At 28.4% G+C, this 13,983-nt stretch overlaps 1 long non-coding RNA gene across 5 annotated transcripts; it reads left to right on the top strand.

Moving 5' to 3' along the window:
• Positions 1 to 2,543: 2,543 nt before the first annotated feature.
• LOC107453429 (uncharacterized) lies at positions 2,544 to 8,722 on the top strand. Of its 5 annotated transcripts, none has more exons than XR_011636388.1 (4): positions 2,544 to 2,802; positions 6,100 to 6,184; positions 6,267 to 6,306; positions 8,518 to 8,722. It is a non-coding gene; the product is annotated as an uncharacterized lncRNA (long non-coding RNA). The 5 variants fall into 5 exon arrangements; XR_001585324.3 differs by having other exon boundaries at positions 2,547 to 2,699; XR_011636389.1 differs by having other exon boundaries at positions 2,764 to 2,785.
• Positions 8,723 to 13,983: the final 5,261 nt, after the last annotated feature.

Raw genomic sequence — 13,983 nt, 5'->3', positions numbered from 1 at the left:
GGACATTCGTAATTTAGAACCTATTTAACGATAGAACAGCCTGATTGTGCATTTACCTAAAATCACCATTTGGGATCAAATTGTCTCTTATAAGAATTTATGGTTATTCCGACGTAAATATATTTTTTTAATTTATGAATATTATTAACAATATAACATATAAGGTTTCTGGAGATTAAAAAAAGTTACTGGTCTGCTGAAAGAGTTACTGGATCCTGGAGTTACTTGTCTACTTTATCTTTCGAATGTGGCACCCAAAGGGGTAATTTTATCTCGAAGTTTACAGTCCATGTGCTCTTTGGTACGTGCTTCACTCTAGACGAGAAGAAGGAGGTTATGTCCCACCCTTTTTTAATTGGCTGGTACGGCATGCTTAGCACCCTGCTAGGGACTACTTGCCCCATCAGGGGGGTGCCCCTGAACTCTGTTAGTTTGGGTAGATCCACGCTCTTCTGGTGTAGTTCGATACTTGGAGCTACCCTGGACAGAGTATAGAGGAAGTTTAAAGAGTCTGTATTTCTATTCCACTTGTTGGGCTCGATGGTGGGATTGGAAGGGTCCAGCGGATGTCCTCATGAGTTATGGATACAACAAAAAATGATTCGTAACAACTACTCACCTTAATTTCATCTATATGAATGCCCTAATTATGATACAACTAAAGCTAGAGCTCTAATTCTGAATTCGACTGAACAAAAAACTTTGAATTGTATCGTCATTAATTGTCCGAAAATCTCTAGAAAAATAAACGGGAAACCCTAAAAACGTTTGACGGGAGGCAGCCAGAAGACTTATTAGTTGAGACTAATTCTGTTAAACAAACGACTCCTCTCCTAAAATTAAATAATCAAAAACAAAAACGAACCAACCGTCTCCGAATTGGCCACTCTCGTTTGCCGCATCTTCGTTTGCTGTTTGGAGATCCACCTCCGAATGCAACGCATGTAATGTTTTACATTCAATTCATCATATTTTAAACTTTTGCCATGTTTTAATCTTCATCATCTTATCTTTTTTGGCTTTTCTGTTTTATCTATAGAGGTTTGGTAAGATGACACCCATCATCCTAATATTTTTGCGTTTCTACACGTAATTGGCATTTTACTGTATATAATCTTTTATATTTTCTTTATGTTTTATATTGTGTATAACGTTTTATTTAAAAAAAAACATTTATATACGGTTTTATACGGTATATAAATGTTTTTAAATTATTTTCTTATAATTTTTTTCACTAAAAAAATTTAAATTTTATCCTAATTTTAAGGACGCTTTACACCTGTTTCATCTTGTGTTATCGTTTTTACACTTTGTCTGATTTTATTCACTTTTCAATGTCCATGTTACATTGCGTACATTTTTAGTAAGAAAAATAGAAGAATGTTCTTTATATTTGATTTGAAACCAATTTTTTTGTGGCAGCATGTACTTTGGTGGACCTTGCGTATTTAATCCAATTCTTCTGTAGCACGAAATCTATTAGACTTAGAAACCTAAAAAAATACGAAGCTGTATAGAAAACTCTACAGGGAGAACGGTTTAATAAAAGACTTCACATTCGATAATTAGTACGAGATTTATCAAGTGTTAAGCATGTATTAAAAATTCTGTAAGGAGTGTTCTGCAGACTGGTGAAATGTAACTATCTATGCTAAGAAAAGCTTATTTTATACCTGAACGTAATAAGTTTTTTTTTTCTTTTTGGAAATTCAACTTGTTTGAAAGTTAATGCGTTTTTGCGTTTTTTTTATGAATGCTTTTCTTATTTTTTTGTTTCAAATATTTTTTCATTGTTATAAAGAAATACTTTTTTCTCTGTCGAGGTCTTTATTTCATAAGTTCGTGCTTAAATTTATGTCAAGCGAAAGTAACAAAAAAATTATATGTTACATATTTGCTTAGCTATTATGTAGGACGTTTATAAAATAAAAGAACTTAATATTAGTAGACAAAAAACATCCCTATATAAAATCCTTTCTTTTCTGAGTAAAATTAATTCTCATTTATTTATCTTTTTTGTGGTGATCCAAAGTTTGTATTCATTAGGTTATTTTTTTCAAGTACAGTTGATTTTTTTTTCAAATTCAAATAATCATCCATTTCTTTTATATTAATATAACGGCAAAATGTTTGTAAATAAAACTAAAATAATTGTCTATTTTGACTTTAAAAAATAATATTTGATATTTAGTTTTGATAAAATATCTTTTTAGCGAGAAAAGAAAACAGTTATGAATAAGAAGAAACTTCATGGGTTACTGAGTAGAACTCAAATCCTGACTAAAAAATTTTTTTTGTCAAAATTTGTGTTTAGTAATATCTATTACTAAACAGATTTCTAACTGTTCTGAAAATAATAATTTTGATTCAATTGAGAAGAAATAAGTAAATAATTGCATTGTTTTGTGAAAAGTAAATAAGCTTCAATCAAAAGGGAAATGTTTGAAACAGGTGGGAAAAATAGAACATAAATGCATAAATCAGTGGTGCGATGACAGTAATCTAAAGAAAGCAGATGCAAGCTTCGAAAACAATTTGAGAAAAGCCACGTATTGACATCTTGCTTATGTGTTTCATTGTTTATTGTTTGGGAGTAATCACAACATGTCACGAAAGAATAATTGCATTGATTTGAGAATATAAATATCTAACAATGTCCCACATTAGTTTATATTCTTGAAAGATTACTTGATTCAATGGTAAGATTTCACTTACGTTTATTCGAAACAGTTTGAATCTGTTAAATATTTATTGTAGTTCGATATGTTCATAAAATCTCAGCTATGTATGTCTTCTAAAAAAGTAAGCTTGTTGAAAATGCAAATCTCTTTCGTTTATTAGCTGCTTTTTTTTAGATTTTTTACATGAATTCTGGTTCAGTGCATTTTTTGTTCTTTATTACTTTATTCTTACGTCAGGAATAGCCGTTAGTAACATTTATTGTGATCATTGCAATGTATGCTAAAAACTTATTCGGTGGTGTATAGACTCAAAAAAATGAATAATGCTGTATCACTGCGAAAGATACAGCATCGTTCATTCTCCATCCATATTCAACTAATAACGACGCTTTTATTCTAGTGCTGATTTTTTTTATTATTGAACTACATTTTAATTCGACGAAAGTAAGTAAAGTTTTAGGTTTTGACCGCCATTTAATTATTTTCAGACCTTAATAGCTGCTCCTTGATGTTTTCTTTCCGATATTTTTTTATGTATTTTAAGCTTCAGTACTTATTTAAAAGTGGAAAGGAGGAAAAATTTATAAAGTGGACACTTTAAATTTATAATTAATACTAGTTTTACAAATTACTAAATTATGAGAAATATATGTATTTATTGGAAAAAACAGTAGCAACAGTTCATCACATCTTTATAGCAACAATATTGGGATCTTAAAATTAATACTAAAATGCACTACGTAAAATCAGATGTTAACTTTTTACTTGTATAGCGTCTACGGCATGCAAATGTCAAGTTAACCCGTTTATGAATAGTAAAAATACGGTTGACGCACCTAAATTACCTATTTAGAGAATCTCCTCCTCAATGCAACACTGTTCATCGTATTTTAATCATGCTTTAGCCAACATCGTCTTATCTTTTTCGGTAGTTTCCTTTTATCTGTTTATTATTTATTAGGTGTTATGTAGCTTTAATACTTGAAGGAATAAAAATATTTAGGAATTTTTATGAAATGCGCAAAATTCTTTTATTTTTAGTACAAACAACATTCAGAAAATATATTTATAACAACTAAAACTATCTTCATATGGCAGATGGAGCTGTATTTCATAACTGTTTATCTTGAAATAAATAGATGAATACAGGTGACCAAAAAGTAATTTAACTCTTGCAATTATTTTCCTAAAATGCATACTTATAAAAATGCTTTGAAGTAGTTTATAAATCATTGCAATATTGCAACTATATTTTAATTAATTTTCCATTAATTCGTCGTGTGAGTGACAAAAGGGAAAAATAAAAACACGTTATAGTTCGTAATGAAAGAATTTTAAACTTAATTTCATCCGATTGTAGGCATATTTTCATTATTAAAGATTTACAATCCACTTTAGTAGATTGTAAATCTAAGGAAATGCAGATTTAACAATATTAATTTACACATTTATTTAACAATAAAAATAATTTTATTATTAAAACTTTTATTTAACAATAAAACAGTTTTTACGGTAGTATATTGTATGAAGATAGCGAAATTAAATTTATATTCTAGGTTTCAATAAAATATAGAACAAAAAAGTAGAACAAAATATATTTTTTAATACTTTCATACGAATTTTTCTTTTATCTGAATTTATCCAAATTATATAAGTACAGAAAATATTTTTGCAATCTGTTTCATATGTGATAATCCGAATTGGCTTTTCACACATGTAAGTAATTCGTTATTTATTAATTCCAAATAAATAATTTTCTTAATTAATATTTGAATCATATATCCGGATTTCCTATGTATAGTATTTTTCCTAAACAATAGAAATCAAACATAGCAAATTCAATTCGTTTAATCAATTTGAGTCAAATGAGGCGTTTTATATTTCCACCAAAATCACCTTACCGTGTATATTCTAGCAAAATTGCTTAAATATTGCTTAGTTACAGTAATTTTCCTATAAGCCAGTAATGAGGATTCGTTCAAGGTAGTTCACTCAATTATTACTTTGCTTCGGTCATACATTCGCATAAAGTGAGCATTCCTTTAAAATTTAATTCAATAGTGATTTAATGCATGAAAATATATCTTTTTATTCGGCCATGTAAGTATTACGTATCCAGTACAAATTTCAACATATAAATACTACCACAAAATACATAACTGAGATTCTATTCAAGAGTCTAATTCAAAAATTTATTTAAACTGTTTTTATTTCTTGGGTTATTTTAATTTACAAATTCAATAAATTCGGGATCTTGCTTGATGCCAGCCTAATTCTTTATAGGTGGTAGATATTTTAATATTTTGTGGTTTGAATTACAATTTATCGACACCCAAAACTCCATATGCAATTAAATCAGAAGGTTTGAGTCAGAATTAATTCACTTAGCCTGCATTATTGTGCCTTCAAAAGAAGAAAGTATGCATGATACAATAATGCATGGTTTGGCTGTTTTTTTTTCTCTATGGAACTCAAATTTGTTTTCAGTCATGTTCATACATAATCTTTAAATACGTAAACGCATCAAACTTTCATGCGTATTGATTTCTAATCGTATTGTTATTTATTTGTTTCTTTTTACGATATTTTGAATCTGGAAATGTTAGTTTAATTCTACAAATTTATAAAACACGAAATTTTATTACTTCCATATTTATTTCAGAACTTTTTCCTATCTCTAATATATCTATTATAAAAAACTGAATATATAGTGAATAATTATTAATTCATATCTTATTTTTATTGAAAATATTATCCTTACAACATTGTTTGTCACACTAATATCACTCAACGGAATTAATTTCATAAAAAAAAAAATACTTGGTAATTAATAAAATTGAGCCTTTAACTGATGGTCTTAGTATCAGGTAAAGTAGGTTAGGTTTTGCATATTTTATTATCACTATTCATTGACTAACCCTTTTAGCCATACTCGTTTACATTTGACTAACAATGAGATGGTTTTATCCAAATAACGCCATTTAACAGATAAAGAATACGATGCATACCTAAAATGTGACAAAAAAATAAATTTACATAAAAAATACCTTTAAGCAATTTCTAATCAGTTCAGTAATTGTGCAAAAATCATAACTTTCATAATCAAATTTTTTAAGACATTGAAGCAAACAAACAAATGGCCGAAACGTTTTCACTGATCCATAAATGATATGGTGAACGTCTACAGCTTGTTCTGTGTGATTTTTGTTTCATGAATGCAGCAATCCAGTCATTTCACAGATAAAATATGACTATCTGTCCTAAATTTTCTGTCCTAAGACTATTAAGTTCAAATTTTATCTACATGGTCAGCTTTTTTGAAATTCATTAACCTAATAGTTGATACAACTCTAAAATCTCTTTTTAAATAATTGAAAACTTCCACTTAATTTATATTATATATCATTTGATTTTTCAGGTAAATGTGTAATTTATGAACATGTACACAAATATAGCTTTTGTTTTGGTGCTGTTTTTTCTGCAATGTTACGAAGGGCATAAAAGTAACCTATCTCTCACTTATTTAAAATTTATAAATTAAAATAATTCCAGTTTAATAATTATTTTTTTTTAATTCTCATATAGTATCTTCTGAAATAGACGTAATTGCTTCTGCTGACAGCAGGTTTGTATAAAAGTTCTTGTTTAGTTAAAATTTGTTTTAAATTTCTAACATATTTCATTTATCATCGTAACTTGAATCCGTACTTTTATAATTTTTTTGTGTTTATTCAAGTGTTTTGATATCGCTAATGCCAATATCTCGCCTTTTCATTGTTCACGACACGTGATTGCATTTGTCATATTGCCAAAGTTATAAATCCATTTTAATTTAAATTTATTGTCAATTTTGTCACGTTATAATTGAGTAAATAATAAAAAATATTTATCAGTAAATAAAAAATAAAAACTCAAAACTCACTTTAACCAGGTCAAACATCGATTTCATAAGCATACTGAATTAAAAGGAACCTAGTTAATGTGAGCTTTGAGTTCTTATTTTTTATTTTCTGATGAATTTTATTTTCTGATGATTTTCTAAATTGGTTCTTTGTATTTCATGTTTTTTTTTTCCTGGACTTCTATACAAAAACTTCGGGGTGCTGAGGGTGTTACTTTAGGCATTTGCCTCCCCCTCAATAGAAAAGGTTTTGTTTTATGGCTAGCGGGGCCGGTACCCTCTGAAAACGTCAGCTTCGGTGGTCATATTTTTATTTCCTTTGTTTCCTTTATTGGTACATTTATCCTTTTTGTGAAATTTCTGCTGCTTTTAAGCTCGTTTTTTCCATAGAAGTTTTGATAATTTAGATTTTAAAAAAAATTGCTTTCTTTTAGAATATGTGGATTCTCATACATATAAATGGAGTTTAAAGATTTCAGAAGTTTGAGGGACAGACAAATTTCGGACGTAAAACAATGTCTTTGAACACCCTATTTCAAAAAATGAAGCAATAGATTTTTAACTTGTGTCTGTTTTTTTGGTTATTATATGCAATAATTAAAGAAAATTTTGTAATCCTAGCTCAAGTATTTATTGAAATATAAATACTTTTATAAAAAAACTAACTTTTATGCCTATTATGTTTTAATTAACTATTATGTTAAGTTTTTTTTTCTATAACTTTAAAAATATTCAAAAAATTAAACAATTTTTTTAGTTCAATTTAAAAATAGCTCAAAAATTTTGCTTTAAAATTTAGGGAAAAAAAATTTAAAACTGCGCATGATATGAGTAATTAAAGTATTTTATTTCTACTTTGCATGAGCAGGAAAAATAAAACTTTTTGTTTCTTAATTATGTAATGAATCGTATTTGGTAACTAATAAAAAATATCCGACTTGAATCTAAAAAATTTAAAAAAGTTTAAAACAATTTTATATGAAGCTCTCATACTTTTTTAAAAGAGAGTTCAAAATGAATTTCCACACATTTCATTTTGTACTATTAAGCAAGAATTTATTAAAATTGACACCGGCATTGTTGGGGAGCACCCACATAAAAGTATATTTTTATCTACTTTTTCCTTTCCTTACTAAATTGCATTTAGGTGTATGAACATATTTGGTGAATGAACGTATTTGATGTATGAACGTATATTATTTGTTATTAAATTCTGTCTTATGATACGAAATATTTGTTAAAAATCCCATATTATTTTGAGCTTTCTAGTAAAAAGAACGAAAACTATTTTGAAAATTGCTTGTAACGTTTCTAATTTTTAAGATATTCAAATCAGACTTTCTTCATTAGTTGCCAAATACGATTCACTGCAAAATTGCGGATTTATTTATAAATTTTCCCTCGCATGAGCAATATAAGAGATCGAATTTAATTACTCATATTTGTAAAAATTGTTTTCAAATTTTAAATGGATATTTTCATTGTTAATCAAAAATTACTCAACAAATTTTGTTTCATGTTAAAGAATATTTTTAAAATTACAGCAAAAAAACTTAAAACAAAGAAAAATTTTGTTTTTAAAAGAATTTTCATATATCCCTAAACATTTAATCCACGTTTTTGAAATTTTTTGTGTAAGTCTTGCATATAATTACTAAGATAATGTCCCAAGTTGCAAACCTATAGCTACATTTTTTGGCATAGGTTGTTCAAAAACATTTTTGGTTTGTAATTTATTGTCGGTACTTAAACCTCTAAAAGATTTAAACTTCATTGATATGTATCAGAAATCGCAGCAATTATGAAGTTATAAAATGGTTCGTTAAGTATTTCTGGAGAATTGCGAAAAACATTATTAGTGTAGAAGTATATCCATTATTTTGTCCAACCCCTGTAAAAACAAAATATTAATAAATTGTTCTTTTCCTATTTTAGTGACCAGAATATGGTGTTTCTAAAGGGCAAATTTATTTGTAATAAAACCTGCAAAGGTTTGCCTAAGTCATGCATTGATTGCGGTAAACTTATACTCCAAGGATTCAAGTAATTAATGTGCACGAAAATCTTATAAAAATAAAAATGCATTGTACTTAAGCATTACAATACAGAATATTTAAAAAATAAAAATATTATGATGCTACATGCATATTTTTTTTTCAAATTCGCATGCATACTTTTTGCAACACGATAAACATTTTCTTAAACATGTGTACACCAAATCATGTCATTATTATTTTTAATTTTAAAATTATGCATTTAGAGACAGTCACAAAACATTTAAAAATATTATTTGCCGCGAAAATATATGCTTTCTTGATGTCTAGCCTTTTTTACTTAAAATTATAAAAATTAAATTAATGTATAATGAACCATTTTATTTTAAAACTATCTGTCATTATTTCTTTCTTCGCTAGAAAAACAACTTATTACAACTTACAACAATTAAAACAACTTACAATTATTAAATTTTCCTTGTTAAATCATGCAAATTGTTTTACATTTTAAATTCGCCTTATTTAGTTTTTGCGCCAGGAAAATAAGACTTCTGAAATTGCAAATGTAAGCAAAATAAATTTCATCATGTGATAGAACTACTAAGTCTATTACAGTTGTTGATGAACCTAATTTGTTTTAGATTGAAGTTCAGAAATTAAGAAAAATCTCTTTCACTGAGAAGAAGATTGATATATAGAATATTTTCCTCGGATGGGTTTATTTTATATAAATATATTTTCTTAAACTCTGACTAATGATGTAATATTTTTGTATTTATTTTATCATTATTTTTTCTAACTCCTAACACTTTATTTGCAATTTAATTCATTATTTCCATAAATTATGAACTTCTCAGAAAAATTTTTACTCACCTTCTTCAGAAGCTATTTCTGCTCTCCTTAATTATTTAAAGGCTTGAAACCTGAACTCTTCATTAATAATTGCAGTTTTACATACTTGTACTTTCTGATTATATTTTGCACTGATGGCTTAAGGATGTGCTTATTATTTGAAATAAATGCCTGTTATTGAAACTCAAATCGTTACACAAGAAATCAAATCAGTTTTTAGTATGCTTGCACAATTTTTATTTTAAATTAAGCAGTTGAAAATATAATAAAGAATTATTTGATCTGATTTCTAATAAATTGGTAGTAAAATAGTTTGGATATAAATTATTCTTTTCGTTCTGAAAATGTTCCTTACCTGGCTCCTCCGTTAAATTTTTCCTTTAATACAACTAAAATAATTTCAGTTTATTTAAGTTTATTTCAGTTAATTTAATATTTCAGTTTTCTTAATATTATTTATGTCCCTTTTCGGTGGTTGTACATTATTTGAAGTAAGCAAAACTCATTTTTATTGCTCATCCCATTAAAATAAAGCTAAAATGCATTTAGCAACATTTGGCATGATGCTATTATTCGCAATCAACTTATAATAGTCAAAAATTGCCACTATCAAGTAATTTGATCCAGTACATATCCCTTTCGAGGTGCTGTAAAACACTAATTTCGAAAGAATTGGTCCCTCTAGGGGCACACATTTGTGTGACGGTTCCAACTGGACTTTAGTAATCTTCCATTTCTCTCTTGTGACGGTCCTGTTTTGAGTTTCCGACTTTTCAACAAATATTTATATTGACATAGTGAGCGAATATCAATAAATTTAGTATAAAACACTGATTATCTTTTACAGATTATGGATCTTGCTTGTTTTTTTGCTGTTTTTGTTGAGTCTCTTAAATTTTTAATCCTGTTTCACCCATTTATTTTAAATAACCAATTTTTCCTCAGTACATTTTCCGACCACAGTGCTGACGTAAAGTATCCTCAGTGGTAAGCATATCATGGGTTTGAGTTCCCTTATAGTCAGGATGACTGTGGGAGGTCTATGAGATTTTCCTCTCCATGTAACGCAATTGCGAGTAAGTTCAATCAAAAAGGTAAATTTTCACGAAGGTGAATTTCCTTTGTCCCGTGTCTTCTGAATTGGCAAGACTACGGCGTTGAACATTAGTAATCGTAAATCCGAAATTGGATCAACTGTTCCACGACGAAAATAAAATAAAATTCATCCAGAGGTGTATTTTCTGTTAAGTCACTACAATTTATCTCAGATAACGACGTCGTTGAAGGTCTCTCCAAAGCTTAAATGCTCATCATATCACAATTAAAAGAGGTAAAGACATATACTAATGACGCAACATTTGCTTTTGACTTTCGAATCAGCTACAATATCCTCAGATTTAAAAGTAGGCTAACTAAACTGTGAAGTACACTTGTATATATCTAATACTCTTCAATATGTTAAATGTCTAAAACTCGGACATTACACCAATAATAGGCGAGGAAAGGAAACCTTTTTTCGTTGCAGTGAACCAGGATATACTTTTAAATCTTATAATCAACCAGTAAAGTGCATCAATTGTAATCAATCTCAATTTACTTATTCCTGACGCCGTTCTAAATGTAAACAAGAAAAACAAATCATGAATATAAAAGTAGCACATAATCTATATTAAACTTTGGTAAAAGCTAAATCTTTAAATTCTCAACCACGACCAAACGTTTCATATTCTGCTGCAGTCACCAATGGAAGACAAACAAAATCAATTGGTACACGATATAGTGTAAAAGTAACAAGACGTAAGAATGCTGAACAAAAAAGTTAATTAACTAAAGTAAAAAAGCAACATTTGCATTAAGGACTCCATTATCTACATCATCTCGAGTAACACAAAATCCTCTTAATTCTGCTGCCCAATCTAAGCCATCCCAAAACGTGAAAAAATATTGTAAATGCATAAAATTTACTCCACAACAGGCTAATGTCATACTCAAAAAACTTATCCTGTCTTCAAGTAAACCTAAATACGTTCCTAAAAGTCGACAAAAAAATTCAAGAAAAATAGAAAACTCAGAATATGAGTCAATGAATCCCTTAAACAAGAAATTCAACTTGAAGATGGGATGGAAACTCCTAACAATCTGCGCCCAAAAAGTACAGTACTAAAAATTAAGAGATAAAGGCCTATGAAATTGTATCTTGGAACTTCTGTAGTTTTCATTTCACTTTACCAGATAATAAAACCACAATGGTCCATATAATAATATTAGCCTATATGCTTTGTACGTCCAGAAACAATACTTAAACACTTTCAAACAGCTAATGCAAAATTGTACACACATGTACGAAAAGAGTACATTGATTGAAACAAAACATGCGGAGAAATATCACTCCTCATCTCAAAAAACTACCTATATTTATTAGTTCTACTGAGAACTTCATTACGAGCCGTTGCTGCTCAAATAACGTTTCACTCAGTAATTACACTATGTTGCTTATCAATCCAAAAAACTGATCTTTCGAATCTAATTATCAATGATGATTTCAACGGACATAATATTCCGTGGGGCAGCCCCGTAACTAATCCACGTGATTCTCAAATAGAGAAAGTTATTGATGACCATCAACTTTGCTTGTTAAATACAAGTGAAATAACACACTTCCATTTTACCTTTCGAGCATACCATGCTACTGATCCTGCGTTCTGTTCACCTCGCATTTATGAACTCATCCAGCTGTATGTTGAAGAAAATATCTACCATAGTGACTATTTCCCACTTATTGCAACTATGTTAGTTCCAATACCAAATAACAAAATCTGAAATCCGAAGGAAATCTGGCCAATACAATACCTCTTCAGTAACACGTCTTGAAACCAATAATACCAAACTTACAGATATAAAAAAAATCGCTAACATTTTACCCAAACATATTTTGAAGTTTTCAAGTCAATCCCACTATTCAGCTTCCTTGCAAGAATATAAAGCAAAAATTGAAAAAAATAGCATTAAAATATCATTTATAGCCACGTAACAAACCACTGTACTGAATACATGCTCATAACCTACATACTTATAAATAAATGGATGGCTCAAAATCTACTGGATATGTGGGCTGCGGGGTCATTATATCTGATGAAACTTATAAAACACCTTATTTATGGTTATAGTATAAAAACCGAGATTTATAATTAATATAAACTTACTGTAACATATAGAAAGTACAAGATGCAAATAATTAATAGCATTAAACAATTTGTTGAAGGGAAAAGTGTCCTATGATTCTTCGAATTTCGTTTTAGTAAGTCCTTAAGTTATACTTGTACTATGATATAATACCTTAAAGTTAGTTATATCTTAGTCTCTTCATACTTTTTCTTAAATCTTGTACCATTAATTCTATATTCAATCCAATCACTAGATCCTTAAAACACTACAGTTAAATCAATTATTAAATCGTTAACAGTATAAATGAAATATAGGGAGAGAGATAAAACATCAACATATAATTAAATAAACATGTAATAAATAAATAAACATGTAATAAATAAATAAACATGTAATAAATAAATAAACATGTAATTAAAAAAAATAATAAACATAAATTAAAGGTAAATGTAATTAAAGGTTTTTATAAACAAAAGAATAAATCATTAGACGACATGTGTCAAGAGCTCTAAAAGTAAGCGCCTATTTTCAAAACTTGCCAGACGTGAATGAGAGGAAACAAAAGTGATTTGAAATGAAAAACGTAAAGTTGCCAAAGAAAAATGAAAAAGAAAGGTAGAGGCACAAAACAAGAAAGCCACAGTAGCCGAGAGAGGAAGAGGAAAAACTGAACAAGAAGAACCAGTCGAACCGAGAGGGACATATCACGGCAGAATGCATTTCCTCACGCTATGAAATAGTGGTGAGAAACTAATATATGTAATTACATTAGCTCCTCAATTAGTTCATTTAGTTTCTCCCCTTTATTTTTCCACTTTTCTTCAGCAATACTTCGTTTTATTTCAAATAACCTTTGTTTCTTCTCATTCGCTCATTCTCATTCGCAAGTCCTTAAAATGGACGTATACTTTTTTAGCACTTGAAACATGTCGACTGTTATTTCCAATTTGTATAATTTGCAAGCAGGAGTAATTTTAATCAGGTAATATCTTTCTGCTTCAGTTTCCTGGGATTATTTATTAAAAAAGTAATTATTCCTTATTTTCAAATAGCACGAAAACAAATTAAAAATATTCCTAGGATCAGTTTTTTTTTTCCTTTAATTTCCAAAAATAATTTCTATGCTAATTTTCGTTCGATAGAATAAATTTTTTAATGCATTCAATTAAACTTATTTTTCTGAATTTTTGTTCTTATTGAATATTAAATATTTCAAGTTTCGTTCTGTTTTAGACAATAAACAAAATAAGAATTATATATATCCGTTACTGTGCGGCCACTGTTGAAATTAAAAAGAAACTGAAAGACAATATTATTTTTATCAACGTTTTAATTCTTTTCCTTTAAACACAAATCCGTGTTTAAAAAACGACATTTCTTTTGCTTAGTT

The sequence above is a fragment of the Parasteatoda tepidariorum genome, chromosome 3, assembly GCF_043381705.1.
Source record: "Parasteatoda tepidariorum isolate YZ-2023 chromosome 3, CAS_Ptep_4.0, whole genome shotgun sequence".
NCBI lineage: Eukaryota > Metazoa > Arthropoda > Arachnida > Araneae > Theridiidae > Parasteatoda > Parasteatoda tepidariorum.
This window is presented reverse-complemented; position numbering and strand designations above follow the sequence as displayed.